The sequence below is a fragment of the Canis aureus genome, chromosome 20, assembly GCF_053574225.1.
Source record: "Canis aureus isolate CA01 chromosome 20, VMU_Caureus_v.1.0, whole genome shotgun sequence".
NCBI classification, from domain to species: Eukaryota; Metazoa; Chordata; class Mammalia; order Carnivora; family Canidae; genus Canis; species Canis aureus.
The window spans coordinates 53867050-53888679 of NC_135630.1; the positions used below are offsets into that span (position 1 = coordinate 53867050).

The 21630-nt window shown below is 36.3% G+C and overlaps 2 long non-coding RNA genes across 4 annotated transcripts in view; one reads left to right on the plus strand and one right to left on the minus strand.

Moving 5' to 3' along the window:
* The window catches only part of LOC144291814 (uncharacterized), a 243694-nt gene extending 229467 nt beyond the window's left edge, over positions 1-14227 (plus strand). For both annotated transcript variants that reach the window (XR_013359362.1, XR_013359361.1), the window contains exons 3-6: positions 8881-9001; positions 11024-11130; positions 13266-13338; positions 14094-14227. This is a non-coding gene — a long non-coding RNA (uncharacterized LOC144291814). The remainder of the gene's footprint in view (positions 1-8880; positions 9002-11023; positions 11131-13265; positions 13339-14093) is intronic.
* LOC144291815 (uncharacterized) lies at positions 9161-21412 on the minus strand. 2 transcript variants are annotated; one of them, XR_013359365.1, is made up of 4 exons: positions 21361-21412; positions 12716-12811; positions 10420-10550; positions 9161-9455 (listed from the first exon to the last, which is right to left on the minus strand). It is a non-coding gene; the product is annotated as an uncharacterized LOC144291815 (long non-coding RNA). The 2 variants fall into 2 exon arrangements; XR_013359364.1 differs by having other exon boundaries at positions 21346-21405.
* Positions 21413-21630: the final 218 nt, after the last annotated feature.

A 21630-nucleotide genomic window follows, 5' to 3' on the forward strand; every position in this document is an offset into this window, starting at 1 on the left:
TCCTAGGTCCCCCTCACCATCTGTCTGAAGATTCAATTTGCCTTCCTTTATTAGATTTTGTGTCTTTCTTGGATTACTCTCTTGTTTGCCCATCTTTCAGTAATTTCCTGAGAAGGTTTACTTAAATGGTCTTGTCCATTTTGCTAGTTGCCCTTAATGTTTAATGCCTGTAAGTTGCTCAATTGTAGTTTTCTTCACTTAGATTTCATTTGTATACAGGGTAATCTAGCTATATCCACCATATGCATTTAACTTGCCTCAGTTTACCTTTTTATTGAATTGATAAAACCTGACATAAATTTGTGTATATAACTAAATGTCATTAACTGGAAAGTTTTGTTAAATCATTGAGCACTTTATGTTCACATCTCTAATTTAGTAGTACTAAATATTCTTGTATTATCTGTAGGTTTTTTACTTTATTATTTCTTCAATAGCCTCATCTCTTTGCAATCAGATTTTATGAAGCCTCCCTCAACTGTTAGCAGTATGGGTTACATACACATTCTCTTATTTTGTTTACATTTATTTATAGTCATTTACTCCTAGCTATGCAAAATTTTCAGCTATTAAGTCCTTCTGACTTGCTCCAGTTTAAATTCCTCTGTAGTGTGAATCGCTTATAGGATAAGTTATTTGGATCTTTGTGTTTATATTTTCTCCTAGACTGAGGTCTTCATCTGCTTTTTTTTTCATGTTATATTCCTTTATTTTTTTTTTTACTTTAACATCTTTTTGTATACTTTGCCTTCCATTTCATTTTTTTTTTTCTTGCTTTGGCTTAACAGAGTCTTTATTTTAAGCTTTTACTTTGTTTTAATATAATGATAAATTCCCTTGTATCCTTGGCCATCTTATTTAAGGATAGGTTGTCTTCACCTTCACAATATGCTTTCTCTGTAGTCAGAGGTGTTAAGAGTAGTTCTGTGTCAGAAAGTGTGTGTGTGTGTGTGTGTGTGTGTGTGGTGTATCAGAGGGAGTAGAGGACTGAAGGGGAGAGGGCAGAGGTCATTTGGGGTATGTATGTGTTGCTGGAGGTTGTAGATTCTGCTCTTAGATTTTGATGCAGCGATAGTAGGGAACATGGGAGCAATGATCTAGGACATTGAGCCAATCAAACGCTCTCCCCTTTTCCCCTGTTGCCCCTCTTTCTTTTCCTGGTTGAACTTAAAGCATGTTTCTATCATGAAACCAGATCTGCTTGTTAAGATCTTCTGTTTCTTTGATACTTGAAGTATTTATGGACCGGCAACACAAGTATCACATGGCACCCTGTTGGGAATGCAGCATCCCAGGCCTCACCCTGGATTTCCTGAACCTGAATCTGTATCAAATAGGGAATATATTAGGATGCTTACGGCACCAATGTTGACCGCTGGGGAAGAGGAGGTCACATGGCATCTGGGGCTTTTTATATGCCCTCCCGTGTTATATTCTTCCAAAAATATTATCTTATTTCTCTTTATATTCCAAAAATATTATTTCTCTTTATATTCCATTCTAATTCCACTTTACATGAGATATTTAGCTTCCTTTGAATTTTTTAAAAAGATCTTTTTTTTTTTTTTTAAAAAGATCTTTTACATGATCTCTACACTCAACATGGGGCTCAAACTCACAACTCCAAGACCAAGAGTCCCATGCTATACTGACTAAACCAGCCAGGCACCCCCAAATTGTTTACTATCTTTTATGATTTCACCAAACCCAAATCGGGTTTTACATAATTGGGGAAGGCCAGATGGTCCTTATACCTTGTCCTCTGAGATCTTGTCACGATAGGTAGAAACTTCTCCCAGTAGCTTTTCTGTGATCCTCTCTGACCCAGGCAGCTAGTCATACCTTCAGTCTAAGTTGGACAGTTTCTTTAAATTCTGTGCACTCACGTTGTCTCTGCAGCACTATCTCTGCGTAATGAGGAAGAAGGCATAGCAGCCCAGCAAAACTGCAAGTTATACAAAAATCTTGCATTTTCTATCCTTGGCTTCCATATCACACTTAACCTTTTTTTATATTATTGTTGAGGTGGTGGAAGTTTTCCTCTTTTTTCCAGGAGCAGAAAGGAGATACTGTGGGAAAGAGGCACTATATTTTTAGTTTTACTCTATCTTTACCCTTAAGTCCCATCTAAACTCATTTTGAAATTAATGTTTTCTTGTTTTTTGTTTTTTTTTTATGGAAACAGTAGTATTAAGACAAATGAATGTTTTAAGTGTTCTTCCCAAAGAACAGTGAAATAAAAGAGAAAAGATGCATCTTGAATTTGAAATCTTAAGTGTTTCATCTTAGAGCACTTTGGCAATTGAATAATTCTGGTATTTTTAAGGCTTATGTATTGATGGCACCCCATAACTATGGGTTTTGCTGGCAGGTACTTTTTACTTCTATCTCCTCCCTACACTCCTTTCAGCCTACTCAAAAATGCCCAGTGAGCTGCCCTTACTAAAGTTGTGCAGTATTCACAGCCTGGTAAGCTGTAAGCAATATTAGCATGAGCTTCCATACATTTCTTTCAACCTTTACCAGGAAGGGCAAACCTCCTAGGGTGAAAGATAATTCTGTTTTTATGATCACTCCTGCTGAATTGTGCTGTATTACGTGTGATCTGACTGGAATGGTGCAAATCAGTAATGTGGCACAAGATCTCTAATGTGGACTAACAGAACACAAAAGGACAAACAAAAAATTAATGTTGTTTAGAGGAAAAATAGACCCAAGGGCTGTATACTATAGACCTAGCATATACATGGAATTGTAGCAATTCAGGATAACATTAGGTAGCTCAGGGATTTCATGTTCTTCATTAACTAGCTAGGAAAACAACTAATTTCAAAATAAGTGCTGTTAGGAAAGGGAGGTGAGGGAAAAGGAAAGGGAAAAGGAGGAGGGGACAGGAAGAGATAGTCAGCATTTTTAAAGCTTATTTGGTTGGATGATCATACTCTACGTCAGAGTGCAAATAAACTTACGCAAAATTTGCAATCAGAAATCATAAATTCTTATACTGCTACTTCTCTGGATTAAGATTAATTTATCAAAATTGAATTTTAAAAAATTATTGAGGCAGAGTTGATGTACAGTATTAGTTTCAGATGTATACAACTTAGTGATATAAAAATTCCATACATCATGCAATGCTGACCATGTAAGTGTAGTCAGTCTGTCACCATACAGTGTTATTACAATATTACTGAATATATTCCCAATGCTGTTCTTTTCATCTCTGTCACTAATTTTATAACCGGAAGTCTACATATCTTAATCTTCGACTATTTTGCACATTCCCCCCACTCTCCCTTCTCTGGTAACCACCACTCTGTTCTCTAGATTTGTGAGTCTTTCTGGGGTTTGGTTTTTGTTCTTCAGATTCCATGTATTAGTGAAATTGTATGGTATTTGTCTGTCCCTGCCTGACTTATTTCATTGTAGCATTATACCTTCTAGGTCCATCCATGTTGTTGGAAATGGCAAAAACTGTGTGTGTGTGTGTGTGTGTGTGTGTGTGTGTGTGTGTGTGCGACATGCCATTTTGTTTATATGCCACAACTCTTTGTATATATACCACAACTTTTTCATCTATTCATCCATCAATAGATACTTAGGTTGCTTCCATATCTTGGCTATTATAAATAATGCTGTAATAAACATCAGGGGTACATCTATCTTTTTAAATTGGTTTTCCTTTTCTTTGAGTAAGGATGTAGTAGTGGAATTATTGGATCACTTGATATCTCTACTTCTAAATTTAGGAGGAATCTCCAGACCATTTTATACTGTAGTTGCACCAGCCATACATCCTACCAACAGTATATAAGGAATCCCTTTTCTTCACTTCCTAGTCAACATTTATTCATTTGATATTCATGCTCTAACTGGTATGAAATGATACTTCATTTGCATTTCCCTAGTGATTAGTGATGTTGAGCATTTTTTTCAGAAACACTGAATTTTTTAGAATTAGCAGGGTCATTTTGGTGGCAATATTCCTTTTCAAGATTATTTTAACTTAAAGGTGTCTCTTCATTTTGTTGAAATGGATATGTAGATATGAAATAGTTTGGATCTCTTTACATCTTAAACTTCCTAATACAATTGTATGTTGTAGAAGAATCACAAACTTCCCTATGTATCTGATAAAGCAGGCAAAAGGTCAGAGTAAACAGAAGAGATTTTTAGTAGATTTTATGTAAAATCAAAGCATTTTGAGAATTTCAATTTTCCCTCTGGGCTCAACTTCCAAATTCAGCTCTTCCCTAAATGGAAGAGTAATGATCTATCTGCAGACATTTAATCAATTTAGCCAAGGTTGTCTTATCAAGTAGATAGGTTGGTCATGAGAGTAGCCACTGATTTCACTAACCACTCAGCCCTGATCACTAACATTTCAGAGCTGAGCTTATAGGCAAATAGTTCTACTTGCTCAGAATATGTCCAGAGTGAAGGGAGGGAACTTTCCTCATCCCCCCAGAAAAATGTATCATCTAAAATCACAGAAGATGATTCCTCAATAACAGTGTGAAATATCTTATTTCATGTTAAAAACATTCATTGAATACCTTTTAGCTTCTAGAAACCAGAACTAATGAGCTCACCCTTTGGATCACCCTTAAATCAGAATATTAGAATAAAAGGCAGAACTACTATATTTTCCATATAATTAAATAATCGGAAAATGTATTGATACCAAAAGCCCATATAAATGTACTTTTATCGATTGCTTTGTGTATCAGATTATTTGTGTATATTATTAAAGTATAACTGACACACAAGGTTGCATTAGTTTTAGCAAAGTTTATACAACTATACAACATAAAGATCTGACAACCAATACATGCTTGCCATAATAAATTCAGTCACCTCACCAAATACCATTATTACAGTATTCCTGTTATTACCTATGTTGTACTTTCATCCTAGTAGCTTATTTTATAACCGGAAGTTTGTAACTTTTAATTCCCTTTATTTTATCCATCCCCCCACCCACCTCTCCTCTGCCGACTACTGGTTTGTTCTTCGTATCTGAGCCTGTTCAGTTGTTTTGCTTCTTAGATTTCTTATAAGTGAAATCATATGGTATTTATATTTCTCTGACTTACTTCACTTAGCATACACAAGTGTATGGACCTCCTGTAGGTCCATTCACGTTGCCACAAATGACAAGGTTTCATTCTTCTTTATGGCTGAGCAATATTCCACTGCACACACCTCCCCACATCTTCTTTATCCATTGATCTATCTAGGACACTTGTGTTGCTTCCTTGTCTTGCCTATTACAAATGATACTGAAATCTTGAATTAGTGTTTCTATTTTATTTGGGTAAAGATTATTTGGTAGTTATATATAATTTTTTGAGGAACATTCATATTGTGTTCCACAGTGGATGCGTGAATTTGTATTCCAACCAATTCTGCACAAGATTTTCTTTTCTCCACACTCTTGTCAACCCTGTTCTCCTTTTGATACTAGTCATTCCAAGAGCAGTAAGGTTGTTACTTTAGGATCATTCTAATTCTGTGAAAAACCGTTAGTATTTTGATAGACCTTGCATAAGTTGCTTTGGGTAATATGGACATTTTAACAGTATTCTTCTAATTCTGATCACGGAATAACTTTCCATTTGTTTGTATCATCTTCAATTTTTTTCATCAGTGTCTTAAGGTTTTCAGAGTATAGATCTTTTACCGCCTTGTTTTTTTTTGTTTGTTTGTTTTTTCCTGGATATTTTATTCTTCTGGTGCACCTATAGATATAATTGCTTTCTTAATTTCTTACTGCTACTTCATTGCTAGTGTATAAAAACAGATTTCTGTATATTGATTTTTGTATCCTGTGACTTCCATGAATTCATTAAAAACTCCACCAAAAAACTATTAAGAGTTTTCTATATATAGTATGCAATATGAAATAGTGACAGTTCTACTTCCTCTTTACCAATCTGGATCCCTTGTCTGATTGCTGTGGCTAAAACTTCCAATATTATTTTGAATAAAAGTGATGAGCATGGACAGCCCTGTCGTGTTCCTGATCTTAGAGCAAAAACCGTCAGGTTTTCCACCATTGAGTATGATGTTGGCTGTGGGTTTTTCATATGATTTTTTTATTATGTTGAGGTATGTTCCTTCTAATTCCCTTTCTTGGGCAGCCCAGGTGGCTCAGTGGTTTAGTACCACCTTCGGCCCAGGGCGTGATCCTGGAGACCCGGGATCCAGTCCCACATCGGGCTCCCTGCATGGAGCCTGCTTCTCCCTCTGCCTGTGTCTCTGCCTCTGCCTCTCTTTCTCTCTCTCTCTCTCTCTCATGAATAAAATCTTAAAAAAAAAAAAACTCCTTTGTTGAGGTTTTTATGAATGGATCTATTTGTGTATAATAGGTCTTTTAGTTAGTTCTCCCCCCCCCACCCTTTGTGGATTTCCATAAAAAAAAAAAAAGACAAGATTCATAGGTTTACCAGTGTCAGAGATAGAAGGAACCCAGAAGATCATTTCATCTAGTCTATTTCACAAATTGGTTAAGAGGTGACACCAATTAGGGACCCAGGAATAGGGAAGTCTTCAGGGAGTGCTAAAGTACTCCAAGAATAGATCAGAGAAGGAAGTGCTGCAAGATGGAACTGACCAGAAGTAGCCAGTGGAAACGTGGGAAGATAGTATATTGGCTATCTGGATTTCATTTGTTAAATATCCAACCTTTGCTAAGTGTCTTTTCTCAGCCTTGCTGGCTAACTTACATTACCTAATTATGCTCTAAGTCAATCAGGAAACGATTGACATTTGGGACTGAAGGATTCTTTGTTACAGGGGCTGTCCTGCACATTGTAGGATGTTTTGTAGCATCCTTGGTTTCAGCTCACTAGATACAAGCAGCAGCTCCCAGTTGTGACAACCAAAAATGTCTCCAGACATTGCTAAATATCCAGAGGAGAGAATCACCCCAATTGAGAATCACTGCTCTAAAATAAGATGTAGTTGCATTGATTCCTACTAACTAAAGGGACAGAAGAATCTGAAAATAGGTTTCTAGTCTTCTAGCAAAATTTATTGAATTACTTTGGAAATGTTTTATGGCTTAATACTATATCAATAAGTATAATGTGTATTTTTCTATATACCTAGTAATTGCATTAGTGTATAGTTCTATAAGCTCGTGTAGAACATTTGAAACAGAAGCAAAATATTTTTGGCTGCCGCTATCCCTTTAAAGTTTATTTAGTGACTGGGAAAGGCTTTCTCTGACTAGAGAATTTCCAGCAAGTCCATTTCTCCTCTGGGTATTCACTGATCATAAAACTCCTCTGGGTGCTCTAAGTCACAAACCTAGTCTCGATTCAGAAAATAGAACACTCGTTCTTCGTAATAATCCTGATTCTTAAATTGATCTGACACTAAATCTTCTCTCCCCGAGCCCAGGGTTTACTTGTGGCAAAAAGAGAAAGTAGGGCAGTCCAGGCTTCTTGTTGGTTTTTTCCCCCGCCATCCATGTCTCCTTCTCCCCTAGCATCGTTACTCCTGACCCCTTGTAGGTCCATATGAGATGCATGGCACTGTGGGGAGTAGTCGAGTCCCATGTGGCAGGTGCATTGTCTATCAGCATCGAGACCCTCTGGTGGGCAGATTTGTGACTCTGTCATTTCCTGGGCACATCTATTCTTCCTGCCTTGTAGGGCTCCTCTGACAATATTTTGGGGTGTGGATATTGTATCTCTATTCCTTTGCCCCTTCTCTTTCCAAAGTCCACTACTCCCAAACTCTTCATGCTGGAGCCCATGCTCTGCCAGGACTTGCCCTGGTCTTCAACAGGAATCCCAAAGGCCATGTGTGGGCCCTCATCTCCATGTGGACCCCCCCAGGTATCCCCATTGGAATATTCACCTCCTCTGACCCAGGAACGCTGGAAGTGCAGCTCCAACCTGTGCCCACTCACAAATCTTGACGGCAAGGGTGAACAGTCATTAAACAGCCATAGGCACCAGTGTTCTGGATCTCTCAAAGAAGGACTCTTATGTATATAAGGTCTTACTAGGCTTGAGGCCAACACCCCCAACCCAGTTCCCAGGAAAAGTATTTAATGGCAGTTCAGCAGCTCTTTTTAAAGATGTGCTATAAAATACTACCTTCATTGTGAACACCTGACTCTGTTTTGAATCACAAAGATTGTTGACGAATTACCAACCATCTAGTAACTGGGTCCTGGATAACCATTTCAACGGTTTTTGAGGGACCTGTCTCTGACTATATCATACTTGTTATTTTGACCTTTTGATCTAGCTATGTTTTTGTAAATTTAAGTTTCATCCTAATATAGACCTTTAGCTCTGTGATTTTCAAAAATCCATTAAAATCTGTCTTGATCTCTATGTAGCCGTCTGTAAAATGATTGAGTTGTATCCATCTGTACCTGACATGGACCAAGAACCATGCTTTTGAGTATGTGAATGTGCTGTACAGCTTAATTATTTCAATATTTTTAAAAAATACATCCATTTCTTAACATTCCCCAGTATTAGGATCAATCAACCTGCCCTAAAAAGTGCCTTACAATGATAGGGAGACATCTCATGTGAAAGTACAATGATCCTATTGCCAAAGGCTCTAAATTTTTAGGACCTACATAGAGTTGTAATCTTTATTAACTAAAGCTGTCACTGGAAGTTGCTAATTCTTCTAACGGTTACAACAGTTACTTCCTGGAGATGTTGTTTGGGGAATATTTTTCTAATTTCCCCAATTTTATGTTCCATATTTATTGCCGTGGTGTATAGTAAGGAGAACCAAATAATGAAACTAATGGCTTGAATGGAATTACTCCGTTTTCATTAAAAGCGAATCAGTTCCATCCCAGGAAAATGTGGACCACTTAAATTCACCTCTATTTTTCTCCAGAGGCAAAGCAAGCTAAAGAGCTCATCTTCCCATTTTGACATTGTGAAAATTCTAGACCTGCCATTCAGATCTACTTCTGGGAGATTCTAGAGGGAAAAAAAGGCTATCTCAGGAGAAAAAGGTAAGTTTTCATGTCTAAAATTTTAGTTTTCACACACTGAGCCACAGGATTCTTCATATCATTCCACATCATTCCTCATATACTTTTCCTAAATAAAACTTTAATGATAGCTAATATGTATTGAGAGCTTAATATTTTATTGTATATTATTATAACAGCTTCTTGTAGATATTATGCCCAATTCCATACTGTCTTGAATATTCAACTCATTTGTTTTCATGTTGATGTCACATTTATGCAACTTAACCAGGGTTATGACCATGCAGTCAGCACAGCTTTAGGCTCAGAGGCTTCACTGAGGAATTGCTTCTATGGGTTCTTCGGGACTATTATGAGGGGAGTTGGGGTGGCCAGGAACTATTGATCAGGAAGTGTGTAGAAGAACATATAATGCAGCAGAGAATAGAACCGTTTGAAGCTCTGGTCCTTTGGGATGCTATCCCCCAGAAGAAACCTAAAATATATACATAAAGAAAATAACTTTCTCTTTACATATTAATATCTTTTCTTGATCCCTGTAGAAATTATAGTTACAAAATATAAGATGATCTAAATAACCAAACTACCAAGATATTTGTTAATTTTGTTACTAGACCTTTCACGGGTTTCAGAGACCTCTTTGATCTACCTCTAGCGTGCCTATATGGATTACTGCTGTTTGTTTCATTGCCCCTGGTAGTCTGTTAGAGGATGGCCCTGACCCCATGACTCTGCTGTGACACCTTCTATACAAGAGCTGGTCTGTGGGCTGGGGAATAATTGAGAACTTGGTCAGTATTCACATTTAAGTCCCTTTATTTCTATGAAAAGTTAGAGGAATGGGGTAAGACTGGGGGAAAGGGGAAGAATAAACTCTGTATTCGTGACAATTTGGTTTTGGCATATGGATTACCAGAGTCTTCCCACCTGCCTTCTCACAACCTGTTCCCACTTCCTCTTTGGAGGTTTTTTAAAATTAATCACTCTTTAAACCTTGACTCCCCCCCCCCCTCCTCTTCTTTCTCCTTTCCCTCCCCTCCCTATCCCTTCTTTCTTCTTCTTCCTTTTTCTTTTCCATTAAACTCCTTCCCTTCCCCTGCTTTTATTTCTCCTATGGATACTATAATTGGTAATTGGACATTTTCTCCCATTACCAATTTATTTTTTAGACTTTGCCTCTGCAATAGGTGAAATTCCCTCTATGTAAGAACAGATCGGTCTTAAGCAGAGCATGTAAAACAGCAGCTCTACTAGGGTAAAAAAAAAAAGAAAAAAAAAAAAAAAAACAAGAATAGAATTTCTTCCAGGGCAAGTGAGCAGATTAACTTGGTTGCTGAATAATTAGTGGCCACCTTTTGTCTGAACAGAGTCTTGCTTCCCCATCACCTACTGGAAACAAGTGGTTCAGGTAGGAATTGATAAGTGAATATATTCCTTACTTGATTGGTTGTGAATAAAGGCTCTCTCCAATGGAAACCTTGAATCCTGTCTCCTATGGATTTTGATGCTTGTGCCAGAGGCATTTATTCCTCATCTTGAGCATGGTGGTGACCGAGATCAGTACTTACATCTATTGTACATCATTGGAAAAAGAGACCACACACATGAGAAAGCAGTTAGAGAACACTTTGCAAGGCAACATGTCAACAAGTTGAAATCAATTTGGCGCAGTACAAATTGAATACAGAAATCCCCTTACCTGCATTATTTACAATGAAATGGCTCCAGTGAGTCAAGAGAGTACAGCAAATGTTACAATCACTGCATTAGTTAGGGTTACCGTTTATTGAAGAGAAAATAATGGAATTTGGTAGCGAAAGTGCCATGTTCAAATCCTGTTTAGCTATGAAAACTTTGATAATTAAATTTCAAGTTGATAATTGGCGAAAGAAAAGTAACAAAAGCAGCACTGTTAAAGTAATGTAAATCTTTGCTAATGCATCATGTGGGATAAAGGAGAGAATTCTAAAATGCTGACTTAAGAAATGATGAGTAAATGCACAGCAACTAAGGGCAATATTATGTCTTCATTCTTTTTTGCAGATTTGATATTTAAATTTTTAATCATAATAGCCTTTTAAACAATGATTTATGAAATTTGATTTATACTATACACTCAACTTTCTCATGTGGGAAAATTTTCCTAAAATGTGAGTAAATATTTTCTTTATTCTATAAGGTAAATAAATAACTGCCACCAGGAATTAACTTTTATTATAAAGAATCCTATGGTGACACTTTTTCTAGAATAAGCCTACTGCTTAGTTCTTGCTTTTTTCTAGATCAACTTTTCTCCAAGTTAGTGTGGAGCTAATGCTGCAACACCCATAAATAGCTTAACAATAAAAAAAAATAAAAAATAAAAAAATAAAAAAAAAAACTACCAATTTGCCACAGTATGGGCTCTTGTTTTAAATGAAATGGGTTAAGTCACTTTAAAATAGCATTTTAGAAATTGCCATGTATCAACTTTCCAAATCCTAATATTTCTACAGAATATTCAGACATGGAGGTAAAACTGGCATCATACAAAGAAAAAACTCTAGTTGAAATCCTTATTGAGCAGTGTGGGAGGAGATGGACTACAAATCTTAATTTTCAGATAATCATGTTTAAATGTAGCTAAAGAGATCACTGTACAGTCAGTGTGAAGGTGGCTCCCAGTAGATCTGTAGCAAAGACAATACTACAGTGTAGTGGCAAATAGCTACTTCATCAATTTTTAAGTACCTTAAGTTAAAATAGTACCATACAAGGCAGGTACAACTCATACACCCAGTGTCTTTCTCAATACATTGCATATCCAGCATGTGTAGTTTCTGGAGGGAAATAATGGATTTTTTTTTTTTTTTTTAAGACCAAGCAGATAAAGTTGCTGTTAAAAGTTATGGATGTGTATCAAGGCCATTATAGTCACAGATACCAAGTTTGTATCCTGCACTATGTGAAAGTATTTTTGTAGCATTTCTTTTTGATATTATCATTTCCTTAAAGATAAAGTTTGTAACCCAGAGAAAGGACCTATAAAGGGGGAAGTAAGGAGGATGCCACTTGTAACTAAGATGCTCACGTTTGTAATCTGCATACTTCTAAATATCCCCAAGTGTTGGCCTACAATGTATAGAAGCATCAAGTTCTAATAAGTTTTAAGAGAAATGGCAATATAATCTCTTTAGAAGTTTAACGAAATACATAGTAATGGCCAAAGTCTGCTGCTTAAAGCCTTGTGCTAATTCTGAAAAGGGGGTTATGACCATAAGCACTGAAAGTATGGAATGTCCATTACAAGTTGATGCCATTTAATGTTTTAAGGTGGACTTGCATTTGTAGGATAAGGTTTTCAGTGCAGTTCAATATTCTGGGAAGATTTTAATTTATAACATCTCGCCTCCATTTTATTTATTTATTTTTTATTTTTATTTTTTTTTCTCCATTTTAATTGTAATAAGTTAACAGGGTCATTTGACTTTGAAGACTCTGTCCAGCTGGGCTTTTGCATAGTCAGAGATTTGTTCCAAAGGGTCAGACGCTGAGCACCCCGCCTGATGGCATGAACCAGGTGTTAAAAACGGAGGCTGGCTGTGTAGTTGAGCTCTTGAATGCAATGGCCATTGCTGTCAGCTGCTGGGATTGACTATGCTACTTGTTTAAGTTGTTCTTTCCCAGAAGGCTCCTTGAGGATTACTTTGTGGTCCTTATTGACACCTTTAAACTTTCAATAGCCATTATACTTACACTTTTTTTTTTATCCTGTCATAACATTTTCCATCAGAATTATATTGATTTCTTTTTGTGAAAAATAATCCTCATAGTGACTGAATTTTTCTATTTCTGCCAGGGGGAAAAAAAAAAGCTATTAAAACGCTTGCACATCTCTCAAAGTGATACTACGCATTTAAAATACTTTTGTAATAATAAATACCACACAGACATATGTATCCAGTAAAGGGTTTCCATTTTTATGACACTTGCTTCTCAAGAACAGACATATTCTTTAAAGGGAAAAAAAAAAAGTTGCCAGCTCTGAATTGATTGACATTTGTTTACTTAACTCTCTCCTTTTGAAAGCCTGCACACCTATTTCAACCTTGAACAGTTTCCAACTGTGGTATACTGGAACATTTTTTCATTTATTAAGTTCAGTGTTGCCAACCCAAACAAAGTATAATCAGCGATGATCCGAGCAGACCAAGCTGTCTAGCACCATACAATGTATCTGCATACTAATTTCCAAATTCCCTCACATTTCCAGAGAACTAATGGGATCATTTTCATTCTGTTACAGCAACTCAACAGTTACTGAATCACCATCTGTGTTTTCGTTAACCTGAATCAGATATGAATTCTGTTATTGCAAGGTAGAGCAGCTTGTTTAATGATTCTTAATCTTTTCTTTAATTAAATCATGCAGCCAACCTGAAAAATCTATCTTAATGCAAATTAGGAGCTTTTTTGGCATTCGCTTACAGTAATGCACTAATAAGGTTAATTTATGAAGGTTCTCTTCCAGTCTGTACAGATGATATTTGTTCACTGCATATTTTTAGCATATTGTCCCTTTTTGTAATATTTTAAGTAATAAAAACATAGTTATTTTTCACTTACACAAATGAGAGATACTGTAAGCAGCACTCTGTTAACCAAAACTAAGTACAAAAAATATAAAGAATTCTAGGTAAGGGGATAATACATTTTGTTGCATTTCAAATGCCAGTTCTCTGAAAATAATGGTCTCTCTTTAACCATTTTCAGTTTCTCAGATAGGAGAAGAGAGAGAGCTGAATAATTAGATGAGTCCCCTAGAACTTTTCTAAAAATCCTCTTGGAGAGAAGTTAAGATTATTATTCTCTTTACTTTTTGTATTACTATCAACTCATACCAAAATCCAACTCAGAAGTTGTAGAACTGATAATTTTAAAATTTCTAAATTCTATTCAACTAGATATTAATATTTTTTTAAATACTAAATTCAGGATAAACACACAATTACATAGCTGGAAAAGATTATAAGAAATAGTACAGGATAAAATGAAATAGCAACTTGTAAGAACAGTGGGATTAAAAGTTAATAAATGAAAGAATAATACTAACCTTATCATTCTAATTACCTAGGAGGCTTTTCTTCATGACCCTGGCTCTAATCATATTATGTGCCAAATCATGTCATGTCATGATCAAGACTTACAGTTGGTTGCTGTATTTACTGAGTCTCTTCTACATCCACACGGAATAAAAATCATTTGCATAAGTTTGTCATGGTAACTATGAATTTCAGAACCACATATATGCAAAGTATGTTACATACATGTAAAACGGTGAATATAAACAAGGTAGGATATCTACCCTCAGACTAAAATTTACCTTTGCTCTCACAAGCTTTTCTAATGTGGTTTGAATTCTGTGATATCAGTATTTCCGGAAGCATTTATATCTTCCTTGCATGCTTTGGCCAATGTGCATGATTTCTTTCTAGCCAAATGGCCATTCACAATAGAACTTTTATTTATTTTTATTTTTTTTAAGATTTTTATTTATTCATGAGAGAGAGAGAGACAGACACAGGCAGAGAGAGAAGCAGCCTCCATGCAGGGAGCCTGATGTAGGACTCAATCCTGGGACTCCAAGATCAGGCGCTGAACTGCTGAGCCACCCAGGGATCCCCAAGAATGGAACTTTTAATAAGATTGGCTTTTGTTTCACAGTACACTTTGAAAATGTTCTATATAGGATATCGTGTTTTTTGTTTGTTTGTTTTGATCCCATCATTCATTTGCAGGCATTTATATGCAATCTCTAAATGATTATCTGATTAAATACATTTTAATATCACAACCTATTTCTTTAGAACATCACTGGGTATAGGCTATTTCCAAAGTGAGATTTCCTTATTTGTTACTTATGTGGAAAACTAAAGTTAACTTTGCTTTAAGTGCATTTTGGGAGATTTCATTATGAAATTCTGAAGTATGAGTATGTCATCCAACCCCCTAAGCACTGGGAGGTAATGTAAGTAAAAGATGAGTGCTGTGGCCTTAAAAAAAGTAATAAATTGTAGAACACATTGCTTTGGTTATGACTAGGCCCCTAAGCTTACCTCCTTTATCTATAGTATAAATATATGCAAATCTTGACCCATGGTTTTATTTCTCCTAGACTTTGAAAAGATAAAAACAAGCTGATTAATGAGGTAACAAATGTATTATTGCCTTTAACTTCCAAAGTCCAGTATGGATGTTGACTATATTTATTATACCTCCAGGTAAGTTTCAGTCCAGAGGGAACTGAGCCCAACAGAAAGCATCAGCCATTTGAAGAATAATTACATAGCTTAATTATAATTAGAATCAAAGCAAGACACTAGTATTCAATTGCCACCAGCAAGTGGGATAAAGTATTTCAAATACTTTGGGTCAGAGATTAGAAGTTACATCGGCATCAGAGTAGAGATGTTCTTTGGCATGAGTGAGGTTCTTCTATTTGAAACCAATGACACAGAAATAGCTTTATGTAGCAAATTGGTAAGTTCCATTGCCTTTTTGCGTCTTTGAATCTATAAAATACTGAATTATTACCTTATAGCAAAGCTGCTATTTTAAGAATTTTAAACTAATATTGACTGCTGTCAAATCAGTTTCTAGATTTATTGACTTAAGAAGTAGATATAAGCTGAGGTGAAGGCAAGGTCAGGTCAATATTTATCTTGTGAATCAATAGATTTTGATACTAACGAAAAATGAAGCTCAATAAATATGTGGTTGATACGAAGAAGAGAAATTGGATCAAAAAGTTTGTAATTCTGAAATTTCCTAAGCAAATTTAACTTGCCAGTTCCAAATATTATGGGATAATATATGCCCTAGAGGTACACAGGAGAAATTCTGACAAGTAGTCCTGAGAACTTAAGCTACGTACCAGACCTGTGCAATGTTCTGCTTCCCTAAGACCAATGTCTTTCAATCCTATTGTCTTATTAGTTATTAAGCCCATTCCCCATTTTAGCTTTTATATATCTGCCTCAGAAAAAGAAACAAGAATGTTTCATTGGATTAAGAATGTAAAGTGGGATTTTGTTCAATATTTAACCTAATGGAACTTGAAATGTGGTTCTTAGAATAAACTAGGATTACTTGGTTTACTTATATTTTAATTCCTCTTGTAGCTCCTGTGTGCTTCAGGGTACCTGTCTTAGACTATTACGGCTTCTCTAACAAGCTTCTAGAGAGCAGACACCTGTTTCTCACCGTTCTGGAGGCTGGCAGTCTGAGATCGGGATGCCAGCAGGGTCAGGTAAGGTCCCTCCTCTAGGCTGTAGCTTTCTCCTAGTGCAAGTGGCAGCCCCCTGTGGTCTCTTTTACAAGGATACTAATTTTATTCATGAGGTCTCTGCTCTCGTGACCTAATCACCACCCAAAGCTCTACTAACGAGTATCACATTGGGTTAGGATTTTAACATGAATTTGAAGGGACCATAAAAATTCAGATCTTAGCCCCGGCATACTGTAATAAAAAGCTCTAATTAGGGAACAGATTTATTATTTTCCCATAATTTCTGACTTTAGATTAAGAGCCATCAATCCCTCAAATCAGTTCCAGACAATAGAAAGTTGGCCTGATCCATTGAAGGCATGAGTGAGGAAATATATAAATACATAAATTAATTGTATATTAAATATATAAAACATAAGGTCTCTGTTCTCCAGGTTCTTGCCATCTAATGTGAGATGACTGAGCAGACCAGACATTAAAGACTGTTTCTGAAGGATTATGTAGTTAAATAGGAATCATATTATAGATTTGTGCATGAGACCCAGAGATATGAAGTATGGTCACAGCAGGGGAGATTTTTTTGGGTCTTAAATAAAATGAATTGGGAGTAGGCCCCTATTCTAATCTGTATCAAATGAAACCTAAGATAACAGAAGAAATGAGTGAATCATATTATCTTTGTCAGAACATTTATGAAATATTTTGGATAGGGAATTATCACAGAAAAATATGCTCAGACAAATCTATACTATTTTTTAAAAGTCTGAGCTGGAATATAACCTTCAATAGTCTGGAAGGTCACAGTTTTCCCCAGCCCATAGGAAATCTGTCTTAAATCTTATATCCTGTTAACAAAGCTCTTCTTTTTATGTAAACCATCTTCTATTTTGTATATTATGGGCCAACTCTCAACTTTTTGAGGGCAGAGAATGATGTCCTAATTCTATCACCTTCAGGGCCAAGTAGAGCGCACATAGTGGGGCCTTCTTAAGCGAATGCGAGTTAAATTATAATTGTTCATGAAGTCTTATTCATCACTACTGTCCTCAACTGGAATTTGTTGTCAATGTATTCCCCGACAAAATTTTCCATTACCTAGATGTCCATGAAAAAGATAGTGCTGCATTTCTCGGAATAAAAATTAAATGAGTTAACCATTTTGTGTGTCCCTATAGCATTTTCCACATGACTCCATAGTGTATCACAATTTAAACAAATATTTGTGTGCTATACTAGATTACATTTTTTTAAATTTTTTTTATTTATTTATGATAGTCACAGAGAGAGAGAGAGGCAGAGACACAGGCAGAGGGAGAAGCAGGCTCCATGCACCGGGAGCCCGATGTGGGATTCGATCCCGGGTCTCCAGGATCGCGCCCTGGGCCAAAGGCAGGCACCAAACCGCTGCGCCACCCAGGGATCCCTAGATTACATTTTTGAGAGTGGACTATATTTTCCTTTTTTGGCACCTATAGTTACGATCCATATAGTGGGAACTCAGAATCCTTATAGAAAAATTCATAATAAATGAATTCTTGTAATAAAATTTATCAAATGAGGGAAAGCATTCAGGACTGCTTCTCTTTGCTGCCATGATAGTCACTTCGTGAAAAGTAGGAGGTAAAGGTAGGCTTTTTAACATGTATCTTATTTTGCTTCTATTGACATTTATCAGGGTCTTTTGCACAAAGCAGATTTACAATACAAAAAATTCTTCTAGGTTTACAGGTTCAAGAACCCCATGTTTTGGTGTGGATGCTAATAACTTTAAAGTCCATGCTTATTTGCATAATCCAAACACAAAGTAATGAGGTTTGAATGAACTTTTAAAGAGAAGGAACATGGCAACCTGGACAGTGATTAAGAGTCACCAAGAAGGAAGGAAGGAAGGAAGAAACCCTGGAAGAAGACAGCCAGTTCAAGGTGCAGAAGTTTATTGCTAATCTGACAATCCTTTCTAGTCCACAACATCCACGTGCTTCTTACAACTTGGGAGTTATGGTTCACCAGGAGGCACAGATTTTGCATTTCCCAAAGTGGGTTCCATCGGTAGGGTGACCACATCGTCAATCATGAAAACCTAATGTTTACTATTAGTATTAGGAGTAATGATGGGACTGTCTATTCAGCCGAGATCGATCATCACTGAGCGGGCCACTTGTACTAGAATTATTATTTGAGGTCCTTATTTTACAGTATGAATTCTGGGCTCTAGTCTCACTAGCTCAGACAATCTAAAACTGGGCTGGGATTCCACATTTTAACAAGCCCCTGGAGTAGTACCGATGTATATTTATGTTGGGGAAGTTGGAGTTGCAGCGACAGATCAAAAGAGTGAATTCGCAGAGGCAGTTTGCAAAACTTCACACTCACCCAAGGACAATTTTACTCCTTACCACACCTGACCCTGTTACACTCCTGAGCCTGTAAGAGTTGCAAGATAGGAATGTATAGTGGAGCTGTCAACAAATCTCCTATTTTGCAAATATGGTTCATAAAACAAGCTGAGTAAAGAGAAACTCGAACCTTCATACAAACTAGTGCTTTTGCTGGACACTATAAATGCCTCCTGGTGACTAACCCAAGAACAGATATGGGAATGAAACAGGTGGGATTTGAATAAACTGCTTTACTATCACCCCAAACCCCAATCTTAGGAGCCCATAACAATACAGATGCATTTTTAAAAAGACAAAAACTTGTGTCTTTCAAGTAAGACAAACAGTAAAGATTTTTGAAAACAAGTGTTTTTAACTTAAAATATATTCAAATAGATTCAAGGAAAATGTATTCTCAGAAAAAATTTTCAGAGTCCCTGATTATTGCACCCATCATTTTACTATGGTGAATTCTGACCTGCAAAAGGCAGAGTATGGTTTTGACCAGAATCAAACAAATCATTTATATTCCATTTTTCCAAAGCATGACTTTCATGGTGGCTTTTCTTAAGAATGCTCATCCGCTAAGAAACAAGCCAGGGTATGTAAAAACCAAGTATAAAAAGAAGGTTTTTATCAATTGTGATACAGACAGATTTCTATGCCTAACAAATACAATCATAACTTAAATGCTTAAATATTTGACCCAAACTTAAAAAAAAAATCAAAAATGGTTTCTCAAAGCTGAAAGAACTATTTCTCATCTAGAACAAAAAAGGCACCATTTGTTTGATATTCTGATGAATTATTAATTTTATCACAGCTAAGATGACAGCTAATATTAGAACATTGAATTATTAATTTTCAAATGTGCAATAAAAAGCAGAATAAACATAAACTGAGATGTTTTACGTATGGCTTCCATTGCTTACATATTCTATTTAAGAAAAATATCAAAGGAAACAGAAGGAATTAAAAATCTTGTCAACACTTCTGATGAATTCTTTTACTCAGTACTTTCTGTGCCACTTTAAAATATAAGGCACAAATAAAATGATCTGATAATAAATGTGATTATTGAATGCTAAAGATCAACATTATCCATAGCTCACATCTTTCCTTTTTTAATCTCACATATTTGTGTACTAATTCCAAGCAGGAGAGCTAAATTACAAAGCAATAATGAGAACTATCTGGTCTTAAAGAATTCACCTCTAATCTTCAAAGGATTACTTTGAGAAATGGAAACTATCTCTTCACAATAGCTTTGGTTTTGTTTGTATCAGCCATTCTAGTTTTGCCATGACCATTATCCTTGTTACTTCACGTAACAAAACTCAGGTCTCAGTCTTCCCCAAATGTACAATGTTGAAGGTTCAGTCCAAAAACAAGAACAGACTCTATACAGCTCTGTTGGCTTGGGGGCCAAGGCTCTTGTCCTGTCAAATATCTCCTCCCGAGCCTTCAAAGCCTTAACACTTAACTCCTGAATAAGAAAATGTTTCCATAGTGTTGGTGTCATAAGCATTTAAGCAGTATGGAGTAGAACCACTGCTCAGAGAAAAACGACGACTAGGGGACATCTGAGAAGTGGCTGTAAGGCACACAGACTGATGAACATTTTTAAGGTATAATTTCTTGTTAGGAAAAAGCAGTTGTTTGTTCTTGATCTGAGGGATTTAATCCAGATAAAAAAGGAACACAAAATTTAATGGATGCAGATTCATTCATTATGTCACTTACTACTTGGACACATGGGTCAGGGGTTGCCAAAAAGCTTATAGTCCTGAAATAGGACCCCAAGTACAAAATGATTTGACTTATGCCTCATCTAGGTTAGACAAGAATGTAACCAGAAATGCTTTTCTGATAATATTCAAAATGGTAATGTTTAATCACTAGTTTTATACTCTGCATCGCCATGTATGCTTCCACTCAGGGATCCATGTAAGCTACTAGATTTTATTAAATTGTATTATGGTATCTGATTAAAACACGGGTCTTATTTGGTATATACATCAAGTGACAAATTTACTAATAATCCAAATCACATATGAAGCAAAACCTAGGACTTCTCATCAACTCTTAGTTATTACAGATGCATCTATTTTTAAAAGATTGAATAACTTGCCTAGTATTGGATAACTGGGAAGAAACAGAGATAGGATTCAAATTTCTTTTCTTTTTCAGACAATACACCACAATCTATGTTAAAGTATCTGAGAACTTCATCTTAATTTAGACTTTGTTTCAGTGGCTTCAAATTATTAACTAAATCCTCACAATAACCCCTGAACTCTGTGCAGTTACCTAAGTTTTACCTGAAAGTGGGGCTGAGATAAGAGATGTTGTTCATCACTCATAGGGCTGGATTTTGAACACAGGATGTCTGACTCTCTCAACTGTGGTGCTGTATTATGCTCACTAATAGATTATGTAGTATGTGGTATTCTGTACGCCTAATTTTGAAAATATTAAAAATTAGAGGCTAGAGAGATTGCCAGGCTCTGTAGCGCCTGAAACCAGCAGGTAGAGCTTTTGGTTGTTTTCTTCAAATGGAAATGAGAATGGAGTCGATTCTCTTCTAGCATGTGGTGGGTTCTATTTCCTCTTCCTTTTCAATAACTGGGTCCAGCCTCTCCCTCTTCTCAGACCCTGACACAAGTCAACAAGGAACCCCAGTACACTGAGTGTTCTAGAAAGACCTTTGCTAGCTTTACCTTTAATAGGCTCACCATTAATTTGGTCCCGATGGTCTCAAGACCTACTCTTCAGTGGCCTTTATTCACATCTGGGTCAGTTACCATAGCGAACTGAGGTTCTGATTCCCTCCCTTGCAGTCCGCATCTGTCTGCATATCTGCCCCCATTACTATCCTTCCTGATTTCTGAAATCCTTCCACTGGGCCCTCTTTGACTCATGGCCAGTCTTCCTGACCCTTCCTCTAGACCTAACCTCATCCTCTTCTTTGAATGTTCCTTTTTCCTTCTTGTTAGAGAGGAACT